Below are 24,059 nucleotides of genomic sequence, written 5' to 3' on the forward strand. Positions count from 1 at the left end.
TTTACATATATATGTATATATATGTATATATACAGACATATACTGAATCTCATACATATACTGAATGACTTCCATGTGGATCTTTTGTTCTTGTACATATATATATGTACGTATACATATATGTATACGTACATATATATATGTATATGTACACACATATATATATATATATATATATATATATATATATACACCATCTGTACTATAATACTTATATTATGCTTATCTACACACTATCCATGTTGCTCTGCTGTTTTCCAGGAATTACATAAAGGTCACTTAACTGGAGTTTTGGGAGTTCATTAACTCCTCAGTCTCTTGGTCCACTCCCACTTGGCAGGAGTGTGGTCCCTGTAGATGGTGTCCCAGAAGGGCACCGACATCCAGACTCCCCGTCCTTGGGGCCTCTCAACCCTGCAGCGGGTGGACCCACGCTGCAGTCAGGAACCTTGGTCTATGCTCACTACTCTCACTAATTAGCTATTTTGACCAAGATAAATCACCTCTAACCTTTCCGGGCTTCAGCTTCCAAATCTGAAAACAAGAAGATTGAACTCTTGAAGGTCCCTTCTATTTCGAAAAACCCAGGATTCTATTTCTGACCTACCTCTTTAAGTTTTAAATAATGACAACGGCATCTGAAAGCCTCTTTTCCTAAACTTTTCCCAAGGCCAGATGTTCCTGGCACTGACTTAGGAGAAAAAAATAGTTTTTGAATAACCTAACATTTTTGTCTTTCAGAGCAAATTATCCTCTGGCCTTTTCAATTCTTTTTCCCCTACTGCTCCCTCCATATGAATCTTTAACAGAAGTTTTAAAAAAGTAAACTATCTACTCTTCCTGATTTGTCAGGGTTTATCTTGTAACAGCATTATTTTTTTTTCCACTTTAGTATTCCTATATAAAACCTCTCCAACATTGTTAGTCCGGTAACTGTGTGCCTCAGCCCCAATTTGTCCCTGTTTTGCAGGAAGGTTATTAAATGCTCTGGGGATGAGGAACAAAAAGCTGAGAGACCGGGCTGGAGAAGGAAGCAAGCTGTCCATACAGGTAAGTGCTGGCCTGAATTTTCACTAGGTGAGGGGCAGGGAATGGCAGGAGAGTGATAGGAGAAAGAAGAGGAAAGGCAGAAGGAAGGAGAGAGAGAGAGTGAAGGCACACATTGCTGGCTTTGAAAGAGCTTTTAGGCGAAGCCCTCGTGGCAGTTCATCAAGAATGTTCATTTAGTTAAATGACTTCTGGAACTGGGACTTTCCTAAGAAGCCACACCACAGTTAGAAGGCAGAGTTGGAACTCCAATTCCCTTCCTCCCTGTGTAGTCTTCTGCACGGCAAGCTGGCGAGGTGCAACGCAGCCCCTCTACTGACCCCACACCCTGTTTTCAAGACTCTGGATCGTACTACAGGCCTTTAAAGCCTATAAGAAAGACCAAATCTTCCTACAGCTGGCCTGGAAATCAAAGAAGTGGCTTCCGAATCACCATGTAATCACCATTTTGGGTAAATCAGTGATTTACCCAAAGAGTAGCAGTTCGTTAGCAAACCTCCAAATGAACCTATAGGTGTAATATATGCACAACCTCCTGGTCTAAGATTAGCTGCATATCCCAAATAATTGTAGGTCCCAAGATATCATCTAATTACTTTTGGTTGAGGAAATATATGCCCTAAAGAATTTTTGCCCTGTTAAAAAAAAATATATATATATATACATATATATATATATATATATATATTTGTATGTACCTGTGCATGTGTGTATGCAAACATGTGTCCTACTGCAAAGAAAAACCTCTTTGTTTTTTTTTTTTTTAATTTTTTTTTTTTTTAACATTTATTTATTTTTGAGACAGAGAGAGACAGAGCATGAACGGGGGAGGGTCAGAGAGAGGGAGACACAGAATCCGAAACAGGCTCCGGGCTCCGAGCCGTCAGCACAGGGGCCCGATGCGGGGCTCGAACTCACAGACCGCGAGATCGTGACCTGAGCCGAAGTCGGCGCTCAACCGACTGAGCCACCCAGGCGCCCCAAAACCTCTTTGTTTTTAAGCCACACTAGGATTACAAAACAGTACAATGCGAGAGCTTAAAACATGACACATCATTAAAATCCAGACACAAACAAAAGTAGAAAGGAAGCCTAATTCCTACCAGAAAGTATCAAAACAGACTCTGGTAAGTAACTTCTAATTAGTATTGAGAAATTACAGTGTTAGTGATATGTAAGCACCAGGTAGTGGAACCGGCAGAGTCCTGTAAGCCAGGAATAGGTGCCTCTTAAGTTGTGTGGAGTGCACCATACAAGCTTCCGTTCAAGGGCTCATCTTTTCCCAGCTTATTAATTTCTGAAGTTTATTTATTTATTTTGAGAAAGAGAGAGAGCGTGTGAGAGAGAGAACGAGAAAGAGCATGAGTAGGGGAGGGGCAGGGAGAGAGAGAGAGAGAGAGAGAATCCCACTGATAGTGTGAAGCCTGATGTTGGGCTCGAACTCATGAACTGCAAGATCACAACCTGAGCCGAAATCAAGAGTTGATTGATGCTTAACCGACGGAGCCACCCAGGCGCCCCACCCCGTAGTTTATTATTTTTGAGGAAAAGCCTTCTCTGTCCTTTCATAAACAAATAAATGCAACCCATTCTTGTCATTTTCTGATGCCTTTTTGGTGGGGAGGGGGACACGTAGAGGCTTTTTTGGGCGGGGGGAAACAGCACCAACTTTCCAACTGGTGAAGGAAATGGGAAACTGAAAGGGCACAGTGAAAAATCAACCAAGCATGTGGGCAATCCCTTCCTCAGAAACATCAGAGTACACATAAGTGTTAATGATGTTTTATTTAGAAGACAGCACCTTCAGCCAAAGAAGACCACAGAGCAGTGCATGAGGCTGTCCATCATAACTTCCCTACCATTTCCTTCCAGAAAATCTATAATCTAAACAAACAGCATGGCCATGGCTCCAGAATAGTCTTACTGCCTTGCTTCTTTTCTGGGACAACAGGCCAAGTCGTCTTTGGGTCCTTATGACCCAGAAGAAAAATACAACATTTTGTTTGAGGCATTCATGAAGGAAAATGATACTGATCTTGTAATCTGAGGTATCTTCAAGCCTGTGGGTTTAGAAGGGAGGATGGTATAAGAAGACATAATTACTGGATGATTCTCAGAAAGTGTGTTTATTCCTGCATGAAGTCTGGTTTAAGTCAACAGAACTGAGGAAAAGCCTTTTTCCTGAAGATTACGTAGTCAAAAAGTATAAATTATGGAAAGAATAAAAAGCATTACCCCATGCTATCTCTTCTGTTTCCTTTATTTTCCTTGCCTTCATCCTTGTCAGCTCTTGAAAACTGAACTGCTTATAAGCTGAAAAATCACAGAGATTTTGTCAAGCATTCCAGAGTCAAGATAAAAATCAATGGTGTTGAAAAAAATCGCATTATTGAACCTCCTGGTCTTTTTCAAGAGTGTATACCATGAGAGCAACTGGCTCGTAGCAGATGATGTGAACATTAGAGCACATACAATACTTTAAAGAACTATTTATACTTTATAGTTCCCTAATGGCTACAATATGTAAACAACTCCTATCACTCAACAACAAAAACCAAACAACCCCATTTAAAAAATGGGCAAGGGACTGAACAAACATTTCCCCAAAGAAGATATACAAATGGTCAACAAGCATATAAAAAGATGCTCAGTGTCGCTAATTGGTACGGAAATGTGGATCAAAACTACAAGATAGCATCGTACACCCATTAGGATGGCTACTATGAAAAAAACCAGCAACCAGTACTGACTAGGATGTGGAGAAATTGGAACCCCCGTGCACTGTCAGGGGGACGGTAAAATGGTATAGCCGCTATGGAAAACTGCATAGCAGTTCATCAAAAAATTTAAGACAGAATTACCAGATGATCCCTCAATACCACTTTTGGGTATGTATACAAACAAATTGAAAGCAGGGTCTTAAAGAGATATTTGTATACCCGGTTCACGGCGGCGTGATCGACAAAGGCCAAAGGCGGCAGCAACACAAATGTCCTCCACAGATGAATGGATAAAGAAAACGTGGTGTATACACATCATAGAGTATTACTCAGTCTCAAAAAAGGGCGGGGGTTCTGACACATGCTACAACATGGGTGAACCTGGAGGGCATTATGCTAAGTGAAATAAAGCAGTCACAAGAAGACAAATTCTGTATGATTCCACTTCTACAAGGTCCTCGGAGTAGCCAAACTCAGAAACACCAAGTAGAATGGTGGTTGCCAGGGGCTGGGGGAGAAGGAAATGGGAAGGAGTTGTTTAACGGTTTAACGGTTAACCGGTTAACGGTTTACAGAATTTCCATCTACACACTTAATGATTAAGATGGAAAATTTTAGGTGATGTCTGTTTTAACACAATTAAAAAAACCCACCACCTGTAGCTCCCAATATTTCCCAGCATAATTGTGATGACAAAACTGTGATACTTTACCCACATCCAGAAACATCTCTCTGAGAAGCCCGGGGGGCTGGGCCTCCAGACTTGGTGGTGACAACTCAAAAAGATGACCAATGATGAATTCAACTGTGAAAGCTGCACTCATCAAAGTTTTATTTTTTCTTTTCTTTTCCCTTCCAGCATGAATGTTTTGTATATCTCACCAGCTTGTCCTTCTGGAACCCAGGCAGCCCCATTATCCGTGGAGGCTGGCTCTGAAGTGTTACTCTACTACCCGGCATCCTGGGGAGAAGAAGCCTGCCTATATGTCAGGGTCTAGGAGAAGAGGAATTTGCAAAGTCAGTCCCCTTCTTCTTATTTAGAGAGTTCAGTAACATGCCTATACAGCCCTCCTTCCTCATAAAATTCACAATTTTCTCTCCAGATAAAAGGTGACTATTTATCTCTTCCTGCTTTTGACCTTCAAACTGAACTCAGTGTTCAACTTGGCAGTAATTCCTGCTTAAAAATGACAAGTTAGAATAATAGTCCAGGTGCTCTCCACCATCTGACATGATCTACCACCCTGTGCTGTTCCATGTCCTTTTTTTCCAGAACCACTTCCAGGTTTGGGGCTCAGAGGCACTACATCATAACATCATAAACCTTTTCTTGCACTTACAACACAAAGGAACACCCCAAAGGTGGAAAGCTGGAGAAGGGGGTGAGAAATTGGCTAGGGAGAGAACAGACGCCCCAGAATAAATGGAAACAGCTTTTGGAAGGATGCATTAATAAAAGAGACATTAGGTCCATCTGGAAAATATTCTAACAAAAAAAAACAAAAACAAAAAAAAGCCCTTTTCTACTATGTGCAGCAGATTAGCAGAATGCAAAAGTCCCTGAGCAACAAAGCTCTATGACCAACTGAAAAAGCAAAGCAAAACTGAAAGAAGAGCTCCTTCTAGGGATGTCCAGCCACCACGAAGTCGTGAGCCTCTTTTTGGTCTCAGGGGCACTCCTAGTGCCGTGTGCAAGAGACTTTCCTGGTGTGTGTGCAGTTCCCCTCTGGTGTGTGTGCGTCTCCTTCAGGCACTGATTTGTGCACAGGCCTCCAAACACCAATGGCGTCCAACCTCCCCTCCACCCCCAACCCCGATGGAAAGGTGGGCTGCCTCTCCGAGCGAGTGCAGGGGTTCTGAAGCCACTGGGGCCAAGATCTCCAACTTGGAATCCAGCCCTATTCTGCGAGCCTCCCCTCCATTTTCTTGCACAACATGGTAGTAAAAAATGAAAAAAATGTGGCCATCTGAGGACATAATCAACAATGATTTTTCTCTTTCATCACTGTTCTGGTTATTTTGCACTACTGGGATGTAAACAACACGTGAGTCCTCTAACCCCTCACCCCTTTGTTGTTTTTTCAGTGCAGACACTCTGGAGAACACCGTGGGCTAGAATGACAAGAGGAACCAAGAAGCTCCCAACTCAACCTCTCTTCATTACTCTCCCCACCTCTATCAACACGTTAACGCAGCCACGGAAGAAATCTAGTAGGTTTTCAAAAACATCCAGAAAAAGACTCAGCACCCTCTCTGGCCAACCTGTTCTAGTGCTTGATAACAATCCAAGAATGCAGTAACTTCCTCCCTCTAACTCAGATTTGAGACACTCTCCTTTTTCGTACAGGTCTGAAAGTATCAGGCCCTTGCGGAAGAGCCTTTTATTGACCTGATGCTCTTCATTAAACTGTCCCTCACCAGCCAGAGGATGAATAACCTTGGACCACTGAGCTGTTTCTAGGCTCTAATTTCCAGTGCTTTAACCGTCCCTCTGGCTCGGCTCTAGACTCTTCAAGTCCTCCTTCGTACAAGTAGCACGGCTTGTGAAGACACACAGCTCTAGTGATGGTCCCCACCACATGGCTTCTTCGGGCGCTGTGCGGTGGGAGCCTGGGGCCATGCGCGTGCAGGCAGGGGACTTCCTCACCTCACATTCAGGCTGTCCCCAACCCCCTCTTCTCTACCCTTGCTTTAAGTTAATAGAAGAAAGAAAGGAAGAAAAAAAAAGGGAAGGAAGAAAAGAAGAGGGCAGAAAAAATACAAAAGGGAACTAAGATGTATAAAAATATGAGAAATGCATTGTAACAGGAAATACAAGCCAAAAGATTCATTTTACCAGATGAAAAGTACATAAAAACAACATTTTTGCATTCAGACTCGCAGCATGTTTCCACACATAATATTTCAGTATTTTCCACCGCCCTTTGAACACCCCACGAGTGCCCGCAAACACAAGCTGATTTGTCCTGTTTCAGCTTTATGCTAATAGGTAAACGTGAGGAGAGGCTTATAGCTGAATTCCATGAAATAAGTTATTGCATGAACATCTGAAGGTTGTTTTTTAAAGGTAAAGAGGGAAGCAAGAGATTCTGAGAATTTCATTTTCACAGTAATGGCTCGATGTTTGTTCCTCTAACAAAGTGTGGCTTTCAGCTATGCCCTGGCTCTCACATTCAAAGCCAGAGCAATTTCTTCGCATTACAGAAAGACAGTTTAAGGAAAGAGAACAAGTTAGGTAGTTTAGAGTGGCTATGGGAGATTTTTCAGTGGGGGGGAAAAAAGCACTAACCTGTGTTGTTTTAATCCGCCGAAAACGACAAATTCTCAAGTTCCCCTGCAATCTTCTAGCCAGTTTCCTGTAAATGTCGCATGTGACATTATACTTCCTCACTGCACCGTCTCTGCCTGCCTCTCTAAGTGGTCAGAGGCATGTGATAAGATCATCTCGTTGCTTGCTTCACACTGGGGTAACCCTGCTTCTAAAGGAGACTTTGTCACTCCAAAGGGGTCCCCCAGCTTGCTTGAGGCATCCCTAGGACACAGGTAAAGAGGAGATAAGCTTGGGAGAAAGGCAGAGAAGAATAATGTCTGGACTCCTGGCACTTGTGATCTGGCAAGGATCAGGGGTAAGGGAGAGACGGGGAGTCTGGAGCCCCAGAGTCGTGGGGTTGGGGCAGCAGCTGAGAAGAGGCAGACTGCTCACAGCGCAGCCCCGGGGGGCTCTCCAGTCATCTGGACAGGGCCCCCCTGTGGCTGCCCTCAGGACTCCCCAGGAAGGGCCAGCTTTGGGCCATGGCGCTGAGGCCAGGAGGTCCCCAGGCTCCTCTCCGGAGGGCACCACCACGGAGAAGCACACCCAGGGCTCAGCTCACACTTCTGGATCCTGCAGTGACAAGACCCACTCACCCTGAATCTCCCCAGCCAGTCTCAAGTTCACATCCAGTCTTTTCAGTCCTGTTGTCAGGCGGTGTGCCCTAATTCTTGGTTCAGCAAACAAAGCCAGGGTCCTCTCTGCCTCCCAGGCTAAATAACTGGCAGACATCCCCCCCGGATTGTCTCCGAAACATGCCAGGGTTTTGGCTTCCCTGTGGGATGGTGGTGGGTTCCTGGAGGTATGTGAGTCCCGGCAGTGGGGGGCCTCGATGCTGGCCAGGCAAGAGCACCAGGCGAGTGCCCTGGTGTGAACCTCTGTGCCCCCAGCGGAGGGGCGACTGGAGAAGAGCTGAGGCAGGACGGTGCCAGAAGCCAGGGTGCCGTTTCTAGCTTTCTTGTTCCTGTGGTCAGTGCCTTCCTTTCTCCTTCCATGATTCCTCTGGCTCTGTGGAGGTCCACACACATGGAATTTGTGGATGTAGGAAGTGGTGCGTGGGAGTTAAAACCATGTCCTGGACCGAGCGGAATATTCTGCAATTTGTACAACCTGACTCAGTACAGAAACCCCAAAGTTGTTTCTATTTGGCTAGCCTAGCATAATTCTTTTCTTTAAAATGCTTTTAAGAGGATTTTTTTGTTGTTTAGAAAGGTAATTGTAGAAAACCTCACGGTTCCAAGTCTTGAAAATGTTACCCTCTAATTCCCCAATGAAGTTTTCGATGTGAGAACACAGAGTAAGGAAACGAGTCCTGGGATCAGGACTCTGGACAACTGCGAAGCTCTTATGTCTCACCACTTGATTGCATTTCTGGCTCTGAAAACGTGCATTAACTGGCCCACCGGTCTGACAGCTGATGGCTGGTTTTCTGATTGAACTGTGCAGTTAGAGTAGCCAGTTGAGTCAAGACGGCTATAAGCATGACAGTGGTTTTAAAATGGGAATGATGGTACAATTTTGCTATCTTAGAAAAACAAAATACTACACAGATGATAAACAATGATGACTTCATTTGAACACGTTTAGAAGTGTCGCATTGTGCGTTAAACTGCCAGTTCCATTTTTCAACTAAGCAGTGACCTATGTTCTACTTAAGCCATGCTGTGTGGAATTTTTAAAGGTCTTAACAAAATGCTTTATAATTTTCCTTTAAAATCCCTAACCTGGCCTCCTGTCTGTGAATTTTTTTTTTCATTTGTTTTGGCATTTAACAAATTTTAGCAGACTTTGTTTTTTAGAACAGGTGTGAATTTACAGAAAAATACAGAGTTCCCACTCATCTGCACCCAGTCTCCCCACTATTAAAATCTTATATTTAGTATGGTATATAAGTAACAATAAAACAGTACTGAATTTTTTTTTTTTTTTATGTGGGTCACTTTTGTTTTGAGAAAGAGAGAGAGAGAGATAGTGTTCAGGGGAGGGGCAAAGAGACAGGGAGAGAGAGAGAATCCCAAGCAGGCTCCACACTCAGCCCTGAAGTGGGACTCCATCCCACGACCCGGAGATCATGACCCAAGCCAAAATCAAGAGTTGGACACTCAACTGACTGAGCCACCCAGGCACCCCGATACAGTGTTATTAACTGAAGCCCACAGTTTATTTAGATTTCTTTAGTTTTTTTTTTTTTTTCCTAATGTCCTTTTTCTGTTCTAGGATCCCATCCAAGACATCACATTACATTTACTCATCACATCTCCTTAGGCTATTCTTGGTTGAGACCGTTTCTTAGACTTTCTTTATTTTTGATGACCTTGACAGTTTTGAGGAGTACTGATTAAGTAGTTTGTAGAATGTCCCACAATTGGGTTTTATCTGATGTCTTTCTCACGATAAGAATGTACTTACAGATTACTTGTTGGGTTTCTCCTCCTTCCTTACTGGATGTTCTGCAAGGAACATCTTGAGGGTGGAGTATCTACATAAATTATTTAGAATTCTTCTGCATGGAAGATTTGTCTCTTCTCCCCATTTACTAATTTATTCAATCATTTATTTATATAAGTATGGACTCAGACATACTGATTTTATACTTTGGGTTACAATTCAGCACCACTTTATTTTGTTGTTCAAAGCGTTCTACTCTTGACCACTGGGAGCTCTTTCAGTCGCTTACTGGGCTCCTCTGACATACTCCTATCAGTGTTTTTTGAATTTTGTTCTTGTCTTGACAAGAGAATGAAAGAAAATACATCTATGGCCCTGAAAAGTTTTTTTTGGCCTTCAATTTTCCTTAGTTCTGCCCCATGTATTAGTAAAAATCTTCTAACTGCTTTCATAAAATTAATCCTCGCCTCTAACAGCCAAGAAAACACCAAAACACCACGTGAGGTGAAATTCTGCATTTCCTTAATTCCAAGATGCATGTTTGTGTTGGTAGTGGTTTTTTTCCTTCAGATTTTAACATTCCTGGAATCGGAGTGTACATTAATATCATGTCTTCTTTCCCTGCCTCCTCACTTGTCATTAATTTGATGGTACACCTTATAGTTGATGGTGTCTTGGGAATGGAGAAAGCAGAGCCATCAAGTAGTTCTTGTTTGGACCACAGACATCACTTAACTACTTTCACAGATTCTTCCCCCCACTGAACAAATATTTTGATTAAAGTGGTTTGATTTGTGGCATCCAAAGATATTTTTTTTTTTTTTTTAAATTTTTTTTTTTCAACGTTTATTTATTTTTGGGACAGAGAGAGACAGAGCATGAACGGGCGAGGGGCAGAGAGAGAGGGAGACACAGAATCGGAAACAGGCTCCAGGCTCTGAGCCATCAGCCCAGAGCCCGACGCGGGGCTCGAACTCACGGACTGTGAGATCGTGACCTGGTTGAAGTCGGACGCTCAACCGACTGCGCCACCCAGGCGCCCCCAAAGATATTTTTAAAAAACCCAAGATTTTTATCTACTCCTGGACGCATTCTAACTTTACATCAAACCACAAAATCTCATCAAGTCCTAAATACAGATAAAAGGGGGGGGTTGTTCCCATTTTTTTCTCTGGGTTTACTCTCTGACCCCCTTTGTGTTTACCATGTCACTTTTTCAAGACTTCTCAAATCCATCATCGTTCCCGAGGAGCCCGATGTTGATGCCGAGGGGTGGGAAGGATGAGGTTTCACATTCATGGTGATGATGGGTAATGGTGCTTACCGGTCAGAGGCAGGTCAGGAAGGATGCTGTGATTCTGCCTTTCCTACTCAGGGGAGCCAACCAACTGCAGAATGGAGAACTGACCATTCCTTTCTCTGTGCCTAGGATCTTCTCTCCAGCTCAAGAACCACTACTGCTTTAGCAGTACCATTCTTAACAGATTTTTTTTTTCCTTTTAATGGATGGAGACTTGTTCAACCATTCACCATGGGCATAGTTCCCAAATAGTCACAGGTGAAATGCCCCATCTCTTCATCCAGGTGGGCAGAACTTGGCCATTCTAAACACTAGTTTCTGTCCCACTCCTGGGTACGATGTACTAAGATACTGATGGTGCCCTAGTGATCTCAGTAGCTTCCGTAAGAGACTGGAAGAGATGCTATACTGACTTTTTTTTAGTCAGCCATCGACTAAGCCCTTGCCACCAGCCACTTCCCAGATTCCCACTTTACAGACAAGCTAACCATGTTAGAAAGGCTAAATAGGGGCGCCTGGGTGGCGCAGTCGGTTAAGCGTCCGACTTCAGCCAGGTCACGATCTCGCGGTCTGTGAGTTCGAGCCCCGCGACAGGCTCTGGGCTGATGGCTCGGAGCCTGGAGCCTGTTTCCGATTCTGTGTCTCCCTCTCTCTCTGCCCCTCCCCCGTTCATGCTCTGTCTCTCTCTGTCCCAAAAATAAATAAAAACGTTGAAAAAAAAAAAAAAAAGAAAGGCTAAATAGCCTGTCCAGGGCCCCTTGATAACTGTGAAGCCAACATGTAAATTCAGCTCTGCCTGAAGCCAGAGACTCAGGGACTAATGCTACTCTTGCCATAGACAGGTGTACCACTTATAACTCATAAGTAGGCACGTTACTCAACACAGTCCTGTTCCCTAATTATTTTCTGCACGTGCCTTTCACCTTGACTAAACCGAAGTGGCAATGAGGGCAGGGACAGGGTCTTCTATTAACTCAGCCTTCCAGCCTTAGCCCAGTAGCTTTCCTGTTAATCCTGTACTTTTGCTGTCCTGCCAATCTTTTTTTTTTCTAAAAATTTCTAAAAATTCTTTTTTGAATTTTGATTTTTTTGAGGAAGGGAGAGAAGTGGGGGGAGAGGGGCAGAGGGAGGGAAAGAGAGAGGAGAGAGAAGAGAGAGAGAGACAGAGACAGAGAGAGAATCCTAAGCAGGCTCCATGCTCAGCACGGAGCCCAGTGCAGGGCTCAATCCCACGACCCCTGGGATCATGACCTGAGCTGAATTCAAGAGTCAGACGTTCCACCGAATGAGCCACCCAGGCACCGCTAGACTTTTTCTAATAAAGGTAAATAATTTACCTTCTCTATTTCCCTCCACTACTTTGTTTTACTTTATGTTTCACTTATTAACTTCTAAAATACAAGCTTGTCTATTTCCAGTCCTTTTAAATAAAATCCTTAACTTTTAATCTAAGTATATTTTTAATCTTATCTCACACATTTCAAGGCATCATATTCTCACCGTTAATTTTAGAAGAGCCTATAGTTTCAGTAGTGATATCCTTTTCGACCCAAGAATTAGTCAAAAGGATCCTATTTTAGTTTCCAAGTGCTTGGATGGAGGTGAGGGCAGAAGCCATCTTGTGTTAATTTTCGATGCTATGTTTTTTGTTATATGTGGCTAGTACATCTACTCTTTGGTTAATTAAAAAGTTTCTTTGTGGTCTAATATTTCATCTATTTTTGCAAATGGTTCATGTCCTTCTAAATATTTGTGTGTCTTTCCTATTTGTTGGTTTAGGTTGATAATGATAATGATGTTATTAAAATCTTCTTTTCCTACTTATTTTTGCCTACTTGATTAAATTCTGCAAGCATTTTGTTAAAGTCTCCCACTATGATTATGGAAAACTTTACGTTTTGAAATTTTTATCTGTTAATTGTTTTATTTGCATTATTTATTTTTTTTAACAGATTTTGTTTTCTCTAACTCCGTGCTAAGATGTTCAGTGCATAAAGGTTCATTATTATGGTATCTTCTTTGATTTGTATCTCTTATTCTTCTATGTCTTGTTTAGTATTTCTTTTTACATTTAATGCTACACATTTTTTTAAGATTTTTTTTTTTAAGTTTACTTATTTGAGAGAGAGAGAGTGAAAATGCGCACGTGTGCACAAGCAGGGGGAAGGGCAGAGAGGATCCGAAGCAGGCTCTGCGCTGACAGCAGAGAGCCAGAAGCGTGGCTGGAACTCACAAACCGTGAGATCATGACCTTAGCTGAAGTCGGACGCTTAACCAACTGAGCCACCCAGGTGCTCCAATCCTACACTTTTTAATATTAATGCTATCATCCCTATTTTTGTTTTGTTACTTAGCATTCACCAGCCTGTATCCCTTTATCTTCTTCCTTTCTGTGTAATTTTGCTATACATGTGACTCTTGGAGACAGCATATAGCTAGGTTATCTTTTTAATCAATGTGAGAGCCACTGATAGAGGAATTTAAGCTAGGCGCTTTTACTGTTGTATGTTTGTCTTATTGTTGCCATTTTATCATTTATATTCTGTTACATTGTTTTCTTCTTGTTTTTTCCCCTATTCTTGACTTTCCTTGATTGACCATGCTTTTTATTATTACAGTACCCTCTACTCCTGGCTACATATGTGTGTGTTTTAATGTGTAATGGTTGAAAAATCCTACCTATAAACTTTGCTCTAAAAATCAAGTATAGATGACCTTTCCTGGTAAACATCAGAGAACTCCATAGTAGAACCCTGTTAATTGGCAAGGTCAGTCCATTGTTCTGGGAAATTTAATGGTAGTTTCATGTTAATAATAGCAATTTGTGTGTATGGGAGGGAGATAACATTACACAGATATCAGAAACCCTTCTAAAAGAGTATGTTGCCAGGTGTCCATTCATTTTCCTCCCGCCCTTCCTATAAGAAGGACTAGCTAGCCATAGCTCTCACAAATCATGTGGGTAAATGTGGGGTAGTGGGGCAGCCAAGAACCCAGTATCTGGGAGACAGCTAGGAATATCCCAGGGAATGCTTCTGCAAATGCAGGGATCTGAGACATGCAGGCATTTTGGAGATCTGTAGAACGTATCTATAGAAGGGAGGCTGTCAGTGTGGGTTTCCAGCAACCTCACTTCCAAGCACTGGACTTCATCATTAGCTAAGGAATCTATCCTAGAATTAGGTTTAGAGTCCAACAGTAAGATCACAAGAATGTAAAGATATCCTCTAAAGAAGTGAGGAATTCAAAGGAGAAAATAACATTGTTAGATATGCTTAGAGGCAATAATTCTGTTTCCTAATGTCTAGTTACAAAGCACAGAAATCAACAAGAATCTACATCTTTCCTTCTTTTGAAAATTAGGTAGTTTCTAATTTTTTAAAGCCTTGATGTCAGTGCAGGGCTGATGAGGAAATTCTGTCCACAAAATATCTAAGTTGGCATTGTTTTTATGTATTTGTATATGTATATGTGTTTGAATGAAGGTTAACATTAAAATTCCATATTTGGGGCGCCTGGGTAGCTCAGTCGGTTGAGCATCCGACTTCAGCTCGGGTCATGATCTCGCAGTTCGTGAGTTCGAGCCCCGTGTCAGGCTCTGGGCTGACAGCTCAGAGCCTGGAGCCTGTATTGGATTCTGTGTCTCCCTCTCTCTCTGCCCCTCCCCCGCCATGCTCTGTCTCTCTCTCTGTCAAAAATAAATAAACATTAAAAAAAAATTAAGTTCCATATTTAATTTCTCATGGAGAAACGCAGGATAGCGTGAAAGAGGGAACAGGCATAAAGCTGTGGCAACTGTTTCAAAAATCTGCCCGTGACTCTCAGTTTACTGGACTAAGATCCTGGTTTGGACTACAAAAAAGTGATAAAACACCGAAGTATTTCTGTTCTTTTTTTAAAAATTTACTTGGCTGAATTTGTTATTTTAAAAAAATGCTTAGCTATTATTTTGAGACAGAGACAAAAGCATGAGCGGGGTAGAGACAGAGAGAGAGGGAGACACAGAATACGTAGCAGGCTCCAGGCTCTGGGCTGTCAGCACAGAGCCTGACACAGGGCCTGAACCCACGGACCTCGAGATCATGAGCCGAGCTGAAGTCAGATGCTTAACCGACTGAGCCACCCAGGCGTCCCAAAGCGTTTCTGTTCTAACGTAACATATTTTAAAAAATTAATTTAGCTTCATAAACAGTTTATGAGTTAAATATTGTTTGTAATTATTCTCATAAATCAAAGGGGAGACTAAGTTCCCAAGAGTTGAAAGGATTTGTTCAAACGAGTAAATAAGTGATAGAACTGGGATTTAAACCCAAAGCTTATGACTGCAAGTCCAGTGTCATTTCCAGCATCCACCAAAACCGTCTCCTTGTTGCTCTGTCTCTGAAAGAAACGTAACACATGCACACCACACGTGTGTTGTCCAGGGAGGAACTGCAATGAGGCACGCCCTTGGCAGTAGGTGTTTCACAATGTAGGTCAAGCAGTCCAGCCAGACCCCAGAGCAATTGTTTCTACACTGACCCTGGGGGATGTGGGGAGCATTATGTCATGCCAAAGGCTTTCCTCATTAGCAATCATGCAAAAAGATACCATGCACCATGTTTCTGAGCCATTAGAGCAGCTAAAGGGAGATGAAAGGTCAAGAAAGTTCTCTTGCGGAAGCACCGCACTTTGGTACGTTTGTTTATGCCACTGTAATGTAACCTAAGCCAGGATGATCAAGACCCCTGAAGATCTGTCTTCAAAGCCAGAGCCCTGCCCAGCATAGTGACTCTTCTCTGGCATACCTCAGAGCCTGATGCCAACAACCAAACTGGCCCTTTCCAACATCATTCAGTTAAATTCCAAATAACTCCTCGCTCATCTTTTTGTTGATCAAAACATTGAAAGGATCTGGAAAATTCCCTTGTTCATAAAAAGAACTGGCTAGGGACACACAGGAAGCCTTGCCATTCACCCAGGATGAATTTTTTTTTATTTTTTTAAAGTTTATTTATTTTTGACAGAGAGAGACAGAGCATGAGCGGTAGAGGGGCAGAGAGAGAGGGAGACACAGAATCTGAAGCAGGCTCCAGGCTCTGAGCTGTCAGCACAGAGCCCGACGTGGGGCTCGAACCCACGAACCGTGAGATCATGACCTGAGCCGAAGTCGGACGCCCAACCGACTGAGCCACCCAGGCGCCCCTCCATCAACTTTTTTAAAAACAAGGAAAGTTTCATGGTCAGTGAAAAATGATGTGGATGAGAGAGACAAAAGAGTTTTTGCAGCAGCCATGAGTGCAGGCGAAGACTAGTCCATATGGAATTTTGGAGAAGCTATTTATGTGGTATGAAGTGTAAAACCTTTACGCCGTGCCTTTTAGAAAAATTTCAGTGAAAGAGATGTTATTCTTCAAGGCTTTCTGGATTTCTGATGTTTTCTTTCAATGAGACTCTGGGCAGAATCTGGACCAAGTGGGGTCTTAAGATTTATTCAGGTCATAATTAGAGTGTTGGTAATACCCAGCTGAGCAACATCAAACTCAACCACATGTATTTATCGTATATTTTCTGGATTATGATTTGGATTTTGAAGTGCCTGGAGACAGGATGAATTACAGGATTCTGTAAAGGAGGTAAACTTTCAAAAGATAAACATCTCTCAAGATTTACTGATTAATTACTCACAGTCATTCTGAACAGGTAACTCTACATTTTGTATTTCAGTATCTATTACTTTCTTTGCCTTTGAGCAACTTCTAGAAATAAAGTTGGTGCGCTGGGAGGTACCTAAACTAAAACAAGGTGCTATTTACTAAACTACCGTTGCGTTATCTCTCAATGATATACTGACTTACAGTGCTAAAAGCAACGTGATATCCACCAATTAACTTCCAAGGCAAATTTATGTACAAAAATGATCAAATCTCTCTGTATTTAATAATACATGTGTTTATTGACATAGGTTTCCTTAACATCTTATATAAACTGTGATTTAACCTTAGGGGCACTGTGGATCATTAATAACACTACTGAAAGTGTAGGCTAAGTAGAATTAATGGTATATTATAATAAGTTGATTTCTTAAAAATATACTTCCCTTTTTATTGAAAAACTACCACCCAAAACTGTAAAATTCATCAAAGCATGGCTGAAATTCTTAGTAACTAGACTTCATAGGCGTGACGCCTTCCTAAGCAATAAGGATTATGCAGGGGGAAGAGGGGTTGTGACAAGTCATGTGCTACTCATTGTACAGCTAAATATATAAATTCAGCTTAAAAAAAAATTCACCTGACTTGATACAAGACAAGGATGTAAGGTTACAAAAACAAAAACAAACAAGCAACACCTTGTAAACAATTCAAGCAAATTGTTGGTGTGCAAAGCAACCAGACTGCAAACTGTGGCCTGGCACACCTTGGGATTACGTCTCTCATTTGTGTGGTTGCGTAGCAGGCACATCTTACGTGAATCCAAGTCTTTATGCTTGAAGGGGAAACAGACTTAGAAAGTTATCTACATAGCGGCCGCCATTTCTTCCGGCATTCTGCACCAGTGCGCCCCCAGAGTATCCTGAGATGAGAGGCATGGATCTGTGGCTGTCACCAGCATGTCACAGTGGGTGTGATTCCAGTCTTTAAAAACACGTATTTTTCATACGCCAGGGCCCATAAATGGCAGCCAGCCACTTCATCTGGACGTCAGGCAAGGAAACAGCGATCAGGAGTAATTCTGAACAGCTGCAATTCAATTTCTACCTTAGTCACAACTGTAAATCCTAACCTTACTCAACTGCACTGTACCAGATAAGTCTTTGTCTCCACATGGCTGCTCCAGTTCTGACAACGGTAGCTCAGAAACTCTGCTGCTGGAGTGACTTTAAGGCTCAGTTATAAACCACCGTTCCTTCTGCGCGGTCCCTCCCCCGCCATGCTCTCCTGCCAAGTTGATGAGGTCAAGATTTGAAACAGATTTTTTTTTTTGGGGGGGGGGTGTGGAACAAAACTCTTTTATTGTTGTCCAGCACCTGTGACAGTTTCAAGTCTCTCTAAAGGAGACAGGAAGTTGAAGCATTATTGGCGCGGAGTATGGCAGCATGTTGGCAGAGTTTGACATGCTCCCCACCACAGTCTGCTTTGTCATCTCTTTTAAAAAGTAGAGAACAGGGGCGCCTGGGTGGCTCAGTCGGTTGGGTCTCTGACTTCAGCTCAGGTCACAATCTCGCGGTCCGTGAGTTCGAGCCCCGTGTCGGGCTCTGGGCTGATGGCTCAGAGCCTGGAGCCTGCTTCGGATTCTGTGTCTCCCTCTCTCTCTGCCCCTCCCCCGTTCATGCTCTGTCTCTCTCTGTCTCAAAAATAAATAAATGTTAAAAAAAAAATTCTTTTTAAAGTAGAGAACAATATGTAGCAAAACAAATACATCGCATTCCATCTTTCGGTACATCTCTGAAGTAAAGACTGACGCCTAGGGCATTGTCTCCTGTGATGCCAATCTTGGCCCTGGGTCAGGGGTCAGCCTCTCCCTTCCAGACTCTCCCAGATGCAGCCATGCCCCATCAACTCCACTGTACCAATTGCCTACTACATACGCCTTCACGCACCCATTTCCTCCTAGAGAAAGGGGCTTGGCACCATGTGGGTGTTTACCGAATGAATGAGAGATTACAGCCTCCCAACAATAAAGAGCAGGGGAATCCCTCTGTCTCAAATTCATAGTCCAGCTCACCAGCTTTATAAAGGGTTCACTGTGTATGCACAAAGTAGAAGAGCTTCAAAATACAAAAATGCTATTCCGACTCCAAATTAACTAGTCTAGTAATTTATATAATCTATAAAGACGATCTTCAGGCTGAAACTGGATCTGAAACTCCTGTTGTCCCTACATCTACAATCTCCTACAACAGAGGTGTTTCCGGGCCTTTCTACGTCCACTGAATCATGAGGCCATCCTGACTGCTCTTCTCAAAACGCATGGACTCTATTTTTTCAGTTTTCTTTTTAGGATTAAGCACACACAGCACACCTCCTGACAATATTTTTAACAGAGGGCTAGGTACCCAGACAAGAGAGAAAGTCTTTGACAAACAGAAAGCACCCAATCTATCTTCAGTCATACCCGGGCTGTGGGGTCTTTTGTTCTGGTTTAACATGCCCACGGGCTCTCTTCAGAAGGATGGGTAAGTGAGAAATCCCCAAGCAGGTATCTGCTGTGGGAACTCATGTGTGACTACTGCACAACTTGGAAGAAACCAAAACCTTGGTGAACTTACGTGTACAGAGGCAGCCTAATTAACTGGTGTCGTATGTGCTGTGGATTTGTTACCCTTAACCCAGGAACTTGACTTCTGACCACAGGGGGCTGGCTTTCAATGTTGCTGGCTGGGCTGAAAAGGCAGCAATTGGAAAGAATAAAGATTTCTCCATACACCCTGTCAGAAGGGATCTGCCCTGTGAACTGCCACTCCTTGATTTTAAAATTCAGACTGAATTATCTGTTCATTAAAAGACCACTAAACTGATTCCAAATGGAAGTATGAAGACTACTTACAGTTTAGTTGCTTCTACAGCACTAGCTACCTCAGGCCCTAATAATCTAACCTTTCTGTATTTGCTCAGATTGCTTTGTAAATATTCTTTTTAAATGTTTTTTTTGGTTTTTTTTTTTTGAGACAGAGAGAGACAGAGCATGAGCAGGGGAGGGGCGGAGAGAGAAGGAGATACAGAGTCTGAAGCAGGCTACAGGCTCCGAGCTGTCAGCACAGAGCCCGATGCGGGGCCCGAACCCACGGACTGTGAGATCATGACCTGAGCCAAAGATGGACGCTGAACCGACTGAGCCACCCAGGCGCCCCGTGCTTTGTAAATATTCTTAATAGCAGAAACTATTAGTGTTACCCATTAACCTAAAATAATTACTACATTAAACGCTTGCATGTATCAACAGTGTTATCTTTAAAAAAAAAAACAACACCTAAGTGCTTTTTAATGCAACGTCTAATTCATCATCATTGAGGAGAGCTGTTATTTCTACTTTGGCGGTGGTGACACAGAGATACTGCTAAATGAAAAACAACAGGAACACACCCTTCCAAGCAAACTATAAAATCAAGAGGAGCTCAGTTTGTCATCTTTCACCTTCAGTCAGTAAGTATCTGCTAAGTCATTAACTAACTCTCCCATGTTTATCCTGTATGAAAAAAAAACCTAGCAGTAATACGGCACATTTTGATGGGAACCAGGTGGCTCTTACAGTCAAGATCTCACAAACAATATGATGTGTCATATGGTGACTACCCAAGATACAAAGCTAGCTGACTTGTTGGGTGAGTACAATAGTTACCCATTGTTGTGTAACAAATGATCCCAAAACCTACGGGCGTGAAACAACCATTTCATTATTGTCATGGATTCTGTAGGTCAAGAATTCAGAAATGTCATGATGGAGACATGTTCCTCAACACCTGCGGTCTTATCTTAGCTGGGATCATTGATAAACTAGAGGCTAGAACACTGGGGCTGGAAAATTTACTTCCAAGATGGTTTCTTCATTTATTTCTGATACAAGGCTGGGAAGGCTAAAGGAAAGGGTCAACCAGAGCACTTATGTGTTGGACTTCTTGCTTGGTGGCTCAAGCCTCCAAAAGCAAGCATTCCCAATGAACAAGGCAGAGGTATGGCCTTTTCGGGCCCAGCCTTGGAAGTTGCATGGGGCTACCCTCGTCACACTGTCTCTCAGAGTAGTCACAATCCCTTACTCCTATCAGATTTAAAGGAGCAAGACACGGATTCACCTCTCATTGGGAGAAGTACCAATGTATTTGCGGTCATGTTTTCAAACACCTACAGTGAGTCTTCAGTTTCCCACTGTCTGGTGCACCAACAGTTTGAACTTGAACTTTTACTGATAAGCATGTATGTTGACAGAGTGTCAACCATAAATGGCTGAAATTATTTCTGTAGATAATCAGCTTCTGAATCGTGAGAGGTCATAGTTCCAGGGCAATAAAATGCCTATGTGGGTGTTAGGTAAATATTAATTTGGGATAACAGCAAAGTAAAAAACAGGTGGAAGATTTGTTGGCACGTTTGGCTCTTAATTTTATGAAAATTATTCAGTGGTGCAAAAAAACTAAAGACTTTTTTCCCCCATCTCCATTAAGTTTATATAGCAATCTGATGCCCCAGTTAAAACATTAAAACATTTAAGAAGCTAGGAAACTTAGGGGGAAACAATTTAACATCATAGAACTAACTCTTCAGCTTGAGGTGATAAACTCAAATTCCTGTCAGGGTTAGGAAGGTAGAGAAATGAAAGCAGGCTGGGGTAAGACAATGGAAATATTGGGGACTGGGATTAGCTAGAGCACATGTGTCCTTGCCTTAAGGTATCTGAATTTGTTTTTTTTTTTTTTTTAAATACTGAATTTTCTAGAATTGGCTCTTAGACCACAGCTTATGATCTTTGATTTAGTTACGTGATGGCTATTTCCTAGGTTTATGGTTTTTTGCCCTGGTCCCACTGGTTTATTTTGCACTCCTCTGAGACTGGAAAATACACACTCAGTATATATTTCTGTAGTTAATAATAAGCATTTTTTAAGCATTTACTATGTTCCAGACACTGAACTAAGCTAATGACATCTGTATCTTAATTAATGCTCAACAGTCTTTTGGGGTATCACTGAACGCATTTTACCAATAAGGAAACAGAGCTTCAGGCACAAGGGTGATAAAGCTAGTAAATGGTAGAGTGGGTTCATACCTGGATAGGTTTGACCCCCACTGCATGTTATAATGTGCTGGTTTTGATGAAGATGGGTCCCCTCAACTATAGAGGGGTGGCCCACAAGAAGGAGGCGTGCCTTTGCAGATGCTTCTTTGGTTGTAACCCATCTAGCTACTCTAATTTGGGGATGGAGATGGCAGTTTGCCTGAAGCAATGGATATGCAGGGACAGTACTTCTTCCCAGAAATATGAGAAGTTTAAGAGTATATAAGAAACAGAGATCACTGTACTCCTGCGCCCTGACAAAGTTCCTCTGGATACCTGAAAAGAGACCTTGAGTCTCAGCCTTCTAGAACATGGGCAGTGCCTGCACCATTGATAGCCTGATAGAATATCATCTACCAACAAGGCACTACTCATGCATTAATCAGAGAAGCTCAAGATACAGGATCACGGAAGTTGACGTTTCTGTGCTTAACAACCTCTCCTGGCAGACCGCGACACGATTTTTTCTTTTAAAAATTGGTTTTGAAAAATCCCCTTTAAAAAATCCTCCATTTCCTTGCAGAGAAAATTCAGATAGAGTTCTCATACATCAAACATATGACAGAGGCAGTTTTTAATCATTTAAATTATTTATCCTTCATTGTTTAATGCTTTATACCATTCCTCCATGCATAATTTATTATACCATTTATGTTTATTAAAAATTGATCATGGGGACATGCTCTCTCTCCATTCTCTCAGGCTACAGATATTTCTTTGTCAGATCACTTGGGAATAGACAATTTTTTAAAAAATTCACTTTAACAATTGTATGTCCCTTTCTTTTCTTAGGGTTCCTTTTCTTCCACAAAAGGACTACCTTAGTGTATTAACTGCTCATTTCCTTTTTTATATAGCAAGAAAGCTTATCTGAAGGCCCACTGAGGCTTTCATAAAAAAGGTTTACTTTACTTTCCTAGCTTTTAGAATGCAGATGTACAAAGGAGGCATGAAAAAAAAAAAAAAGATTCCAGAATCTTCCTTGATAGAGATCACAGCCTGTGGAGCCATCTTTTTCTCTTTCCTTTTTAATTTTGCTCCTTTTTTTTTCCCCCCTTCTTGTATGACTCATTTTCCTTGCCTTTCGTATGTTGTTAGTCGCTTCTTAACTTTCTTCTAGTTGGCCTGGGTCTTTCTCTCTTCTCCTTTTCCCAATTTCTTCCCAAATCCCTTGCCTTTGCACTTCTCAACCCCGTGACCCGAATTGCTCTCTGTAAGCCCTCAACCCCAAATCCTGTAACTCTCCAACACCAGTGTCTCCAACCCACCACCTCAAAGTAAAAGATTCAAGAAGGTGACATCCCGGGACACTCCTGCCTCAGACCAAGTCCATGGGATGCAGAGGAGAAGTAGAAAGGAACAAAGTGTGTCACAGAGATGTGGAAGTTGAGAAATTAAGAAGCACCTAGGATATCATTATATATTAGTCTGAAAAAGGTCCGCAGGGAACTAGGACCCAAAGGAATCAAACTTGGTATGTTCCACTTGGCTCCCCTTGGTACTTCCTGCCCATCCCAAGGGGACCCAACCCTGCCCATCTTCCAAGGTTCCCTACTGGAGTGGAGGAGACCATCACGAGCTGCCAAAGTCAAAATCCTGAGGGTCACCCTTGCCTCTTCCCTCTCACTCACTCCGGTAACCAATCAATCACCAAGACGTAGAGATTCTACCTTCTAGTATCTCTGGAATCCATGCCCTGAGCTCCATACCCTTGTGCACCCACCATTCTCTCTTGCCTGACCCCCAGTTTTCTGGGGATCTCCAGCCCAGGCCCCTTTATTCTCAGGCTGCTGTAGCTGTGATCTCCCTGAAAGGCAGATCTGCTTCAAATCCTCTTCCCGTCATGACTGAGATCAAGTCTAATCTTCTTAACATGGCTTACCAGGCCTTCAATATGTGATGAGGTTCCTGCTTAATTCCCAGGCCTTTTATTTTGCAAACCCTCGGTGTGACTCCTCCTCTCCCCTACCAAACACGCCCACACAACTTTACTGTCTACGCTGCTCTCCAGCTGCACAGGATTTCTTCCAGTTCCACAGAAGGACCATGTTTCCTCCTGTCTCTTGGCCCAGGAGCATGCTGTTCCTTTAAGCCTCTTCACCCACCTCGAGGATGACTCCTCCACCCTTCCAGCCACGCTCCCGAGGTACCCAGCCTGCCTCCCATCCTGCACTCACAGCTCTGATGCTTGCTTTCTTGTGCTCCCCACAGACTATAAACTCCATAAGGGCAGGCACCATGCTTTGTTTGTTCACCACTGTATACTCACTGCCTGGCACATAGCACGCACCCGAGAAGTATCATGTGTCTGAAGAATGACTTGCGTGGTCTGTTCCACCGGTGGCCTCCAATGAAGCACGCCTCCTGGTATTCACACGTTGTAGTCCCCTTGAGTCGGGCTGTACCTGTGACTTGCTTTAACCAAAGAAAGGCTGCGGAAGTGACACCCTGGTAGTTCTGGGCCTGAGCCTTAAGAAGGCCTGGCAGCTTCCACTTCTGTGATCCTAACCACCATATAAAAAGTCTGGAGACTCTGCTAAAG

General features: G+C 42.7%; 1 protein-coding gene across 2 annotated transcripts in view; it reads right to left on the minus strand.

Annotated features, from left to right (window-relative positions):
* The window catches only part of WIPF1 (WAS/WASL interacting protein family member 1), a 134,237-nt gene that overhangs the window by 83,900 nt on the left and 26,278 nt on the right, over positions 1–24,059 (minus strand). Inside the window, exon 1 of one of the 2 annotated variants that reach the window (XM_086718932.1) lies at positions 7,057–7,285. The exons of the other annotated variant lie outside the window; for it this stretch is intronic. The gene's annotated coding sequence lies outside the window, so the exon portion shown is untranslated. Of the gene's footprint in view, positions 1–7,056; positions 7,286–24,059 lie in introns of those variants that run through there. 2 annotated transcript variants of the gene reach the window in all.

This window comes from Puma concolor, chromosome C1, assembly GCF_028749965.1.
Source record: "Puma concolor isolate L17-30 chromosome C1, mPumCon1.1.hap2, whole genome shotgun sequence".
Classification (NCBI taxonomy): domain Eukaryota; kingdom Metazoa; phylum Chordata; class Mammalia; order Carnivora; family Felidae; genus Puma; species Puma concolor.